This window comes from Aplysia californica, unplaced genomic scaffold (genome assembly GCF_000002075.1).
Source record: "Aplysia californica isolate F4 #8 unplaced genomic scaffold, AplCal3.0 scaffold00328, whole genome shotgun sequence".
NCBI classification, from domain to species: Eukaryota; Metazoa; Mollusca; class Gastropoda; order Aplysiida; family Aplysiidae; genus Aplysia; species Aplysia californica.
In genome coordinates, this window is record NW_004797598.1 from 495,515 (window position 1) to 500,948 (window position 5,434).

Genomic DNA, 5,434 nt, shown 5'->3' on the forward strand with positions numbered 1-5,434 from the left:
AAATCAGTGTTTCAAAGTTATATGAGGCAGACAGCACTGGAATTGAATTTTATCGGTTTGTTTTTGTTTTGTTTTAAGTAGCAGGAAAAACAAACAATAAATCATCAAATAATATTTCAAAACAGACCTGTTTCGTGTTTGTGTGACACGAGATAAGAAATAACTATTTTCTTTTTATTGTCATGGCTGTCTAGTTTAATTAAACATACTCCACTAAGAGAAGCAGAGAAACGACGAAGTGATTACACGTAGTTGGGAAGTGCTGGAGGGAAAAAAATCGTGTTCCACTTCCACTTACACAATCACGTTATTTCTACAGTTGAACATACTCTAGCAGTCTAGCAGCCACCTTTCCAATACAATCATCTACACAAACTTTACTGCGAGGGGCTCTCGTGGCCAAGAGGTTAAGGTGCTGGCCCTCTCATTCACTGGTCTCGGGTTCGTATCCTGGTAGCGGCGGAAAAATTTTCGTATCTAAAACTGTCTCCTTTCACCCCCATCCCTGCTCTCTAACAACGTTGTGTGGTCTGCTTTCGTTTTCACTTTCTGCCCCCACCCCCTCACCTCCTTTGCCTCCTCCTCGGAGTTCCTGACTCTTTCTACAGCCTTTCTACTGCTACTCCTTGGCTCCTTCTTACTGCTGTCTTTTAGCCATACCCTTGATCTTACAGTAGGAAAGATCTACACCTAGCTTTCTCGAACAAGGGCGAAAAATCTCGGAAGTCCCGTATGCAGGTTGCGTACGTTAAAGATCCCTTGGTGGTCTAAAATCGATAAAAGTTGACTTCGGCTGCCACCAGGGCAAAGTCCAAAAGATCCTACCAATTGAAAATGTTTAATGTGTCCGAGCGCTCATATGACCTTATGCAGTTGCGAACGCGGTAAAACACTTACCAAAAACCCCCACGAAAACCCCCAAAACAAAACAACCCCCCCCAACAACCAAAAAAGCTCCTAAAAAACCCCAAGTGCATTAGAACAAATAATCTGCTATTGGTCTTCCCGCAAGCCCCTTGGGTTAAAAAAATTCTTCTAATATAATGACACTGCCCAAAAGCCTCAACTGTCAAATATGACATCTGTTCTCTTCGACAACGGATGATCTTATTGAACAATCAGATGAGAAAGTGGTCATCTTAAACAGGTGGTTGCTTTAGTTTTACAGTATCATTTTAAAGTTTAAAAAATAGATAGAACGATAAGAAAATGGAAAGTTTGTACGTGTGATTCTCTTATACTGGTGGCTGTTGTTAGACCTGGTTCGACTGTATATCGTGATGAATCCTGAGTACCCAAGGCTCAGAATTCGAAAAAAAAAATGTTTAGTAGAAACTGAGTTCATAATGACTATTTTTAATGCATGCTAGAATTCGCAACAAACATAACATCAACAGACGAGCATGCATCTGGTTGATTGAATGGTTGATCGTGAATGCTTAGCACCACTAAAGGCACAATTTAGATCAGTTAAAAAGCAGGCTGTTTCGATCCGGAAGACGAAGATACACGGTAAAATATCTTTCACAATTATTGAGGATCGAACTCTCGTCCTTTGGATGAGAGGCAAAAATACAAGCCTTTCATCACAGACCAGACGCTAGTGACAACACAATCAGACAAAGAACGCAAACGACAGGAAAGGGTACTTTGTGTCACGATGTGTCAGGTGCGTGTCAATTTTTGGGCAACTGGGCCCATTTATCACGAATAAGACTTGATGATATTTGTGATTGATGGAGATGGGTTTGTCTGGTTTCAGAAGTAAAACTATGGAGAAAATGACCACCAAAGTTTGGTGACTTTCAAAGATTGAGGGTCATTAAAAAAAATGTAAATTGACGTGTTTTTTGCCTTTAATTAACGATTTTTAGTAACTTCCATACAAAAATGTGCTTTAAAATGAATATTAAATTCTTAAAAAATTGCCCAACGTCCAGAAAAATGCTGGTTTCTTTGATTTCATTGTTTTGACGAGCGCCTGATTTCACCACACTATCTCACATTTTCTTTTACAAATCGGCATGTCTTTGGGTGAGATACTGCATTACTTTTTATTTTAAAAGAAATGGTTTTTTAAAATTGATTAAGCCGAAGTATCTGACTGCCTGTACCATAACTGTATCCTTACATACGAAGGGCATATATAAAGTTTTTTTTAACCTGATCATGAAGGAACAAAGGTAGAAAGCAGAAATTTGGGGTGAAAGCCAACAACATCATCCTAGAATGCATGTAGATTTTGGGGGATTTATGATTACTGGTTTTAACACCAGCGCACTGCAAGTGAATGCGGGTATGTTGTTCTCCAGTTTCAACATAAAAATGGAGAAAATTGAGCACAGGGCAATAATGAATTTTTGTTCTTGCAAGGCAAGCAACTACAGGATGTTTTTCGGAGATGCATGTCGTATATGGAACTGATTGCCAATCCTATGTTATGATAGAATTTTGGTGTAAAAAAATTCAAATGCGGATTCATGGACATTAAAGATGACCGCCGTGATGGTCGCCCAGTGACAGCAACAGCAGAAGAGAATGTGTTGAAAATCAAGCAACTTGTGTTGTCTGATAGGCGAGTGACAGTTGAAAGTTTGAGCGAGGGAACTAGGCTTAGCATTGGATCAGTTGAACGAATCTTAAATGGGCGTTTGAATATGACAAAGGTTTCTGCGAGATGGGTCCCACGTTTGTTGACTCCTCCTCAAAAAGTGCAAAGTGTGGATTGCTGTCAAGAATTGCTTGGTCTGTATGAAAAGGGTGAAACTAAAATGTTTTCAAAGACATGTAACCGTGGATGAGACAAGGGTCCACAACCACGACCCTGAGTCAAAATCTGCATCAGTGTAGTGGAAATCGACCTCGTTTCCAACACCAAAGAAAGCAAAGGTGCAGCCATCAAGTGAAAACGTTATGCTATCAGTTTGTTTTTTTTGGACCAAGAAGGAGTGATCATGACACGATGTCTTGAAAATGTACATACGATCTCCGGAGACCATTATTCTAATTAGCGAAAAGAATTACTAGAGGCTATACAAGAAAAACGCAGAGCAAAGATCCGAAAGGGCAATTTGTGAGGCAGTGTGGTTGAATCAGGCTCTCGTCAATTTTTGGGCATGTAGAGTTGTTGGTATCTTCTTGAAGCTTGTTCATTTGCCTTTATTTGGATGAAAGAAATATCAATTTATTGTAAATACAAGTCGAGATATTTGAGAAAGAACGAGGTGGGGGTCACCTGTTTTCAGAGGTAAAATTAATGAGAAAATGGCTGCAAAAGATTTGTTATTTCCTTAGTTTAAAAGTCCATGGTAACTTAAAATCTATATTTGTTGTGCCTTTAATCAACGTTTTTCAGAAGAATCCACACAGAAATGAGTTCTTTAATGGGCATGGCATGAAAGATGTTAAGCCAAAAAACAAAAATTTGATAAATATTCACAAACCTGCAGAAAAATGCAAGTTTCTTCACTTTGATTATTTTGACGAGAGCCTGATTCCACCACGCTGCCTCACATTTATGCTTCACGACAACGCGCCAGCACACACTTCAAGAAAAGCTGCAGAAACTACGCGAGTAAGTGGCAATGCAATTTGCCACATCCACTCTGTTCTCCAGATTTAGCCCCTTCCAACTTTCTAAAATTCCCCAGATTGAAAAAGGATTTAAAAGGAAGGCATTTTGAAAGTGATAAAAAGTGATAATGAGGCCAAAGGAGCGGCAAAGGGTTGATTTTCTGACAAAGAGGAGGTCTACTATTATCAAAGTCTTTTCAAGATCATGCACCGATGGCAAAATGAATGGCTGTGGGAGGTGACTACATAGAGAACAACGATTAAGGTTGGTACAAAATTTCAGCTCTTTATCTTTATTCCTTCATGACAGGTAAAAATAAAAACTTTTGGTATTCCCCTCGTATATCAAATCTTCATCGTTTTCTTTAAATTTGGTGGGTTCAAAACACATGCGTGTAGCTCCTGAAACCTATACATGTATTTTTAATGCTGAAAATGCTGACGTTTACACTTTAAAAAAAAACTTAACTTGTTGAGACAAAGCAGGGAACAGGCTTACGATTTGTGCGAGTTTTTTTTTCTGTTCTGTTTTTTAAAAAAATCCCTTGCCCATTTATATGAGATTGACGTCATCCGATTAGTAGAAAAAAGTGCGTATGATAGTGTCCAATAGTGTATTACGTGCATACTTGTGTGTAACAAGTAACTGTAATAGCAGATAGAGATTCCAGGATTATGGATGTAAGTTATTGATCTGAGAGCGGTGATGATTTTAGATATAATGGTGGTGATGAGTGATGATGTGGGATTGCATTTAAATAATGTTAGCGTTAGTCCTATCTTCCTCTGCTCCAATGAGTCAAAGAGGGACGTGGGCACCCCCTATCCCGTTCCCTACTGGAACCATCTTTACGGTCAAGATGACGTTCTGAAATGGTGGGTTCAGTCTCTGCTAAGGGGACATTGTTAGTGTTGACGATTTGTGCGAGTTAATTTGATTACAAAACTTCTCAGTTGAAACAGAGCGGAGAGTGTAAGTTAGGCCGGGAACTCACTCGAAGTTTTGAACGTTTTCTTTTAAACCTTATCTTATTGCTTTAGCAAATGGTATATTCTATTCAAAAACATTTAGTATTAGTATTAGGGCAATGAATGGTGTTACTGACTCTCAATTGACCAAAACGGCCAATTCAGTGACAAAATTATTAAAAAGTACCCCCCCAACCCCCCCAACCCCCCCCCACAACAACATAACAACAGCAAAACAATACCACCCCCCCTAATCACACAAAAAAACCCAGACAAAATAACAACAACCCCAAATAAAAACATAACACTTAAGTTCAAGAAGAGCTACAAAAAATGGTTGACACCTCGAGGTACTTTTTGAAAATAATATTTACGAATAGTTTAAAATATTTGTGAGGCAGCGTGGTGGAATCAGGCTCTCGTCAATTTTTGGGCAAGTAGAATTAGGGGTATCATCTTAAAGCTTGTTCACTTGTCTTTATTTCGATGAAAAAATATCCTTTTATCTTGAATACAAGTGGAGATATTTGAAAAAGAAGGAGGTGGGGGTCACTTGTTTTCAGAGGTAAAATTAGTGAGAAAATGACCGCCAAAGAGTAGTTATTTCCTTAACTTAAGAGTCCGTGGTAACTGAAAATTTACATTTTTTGTGCATTTAATCAATGTTTTTCAGAAAAATTCACACTGGAAAAAGTTCTTTAATGGGCATGAAAGGTGTTGAGCCAAAAAACAAAAATTCGATAAAAATTCACAAACCTGCGGAAAAATGCAAGTTTCTTCACATTGATTATTTTGACGAGAGCCTGATTCCACCACGCTGTCTCACATTTATTCCATAGCTCAGCCCCTCCCCTCCCCTCGCCTCCCATGCCCTGCCCTGCCCTCCCCTCCT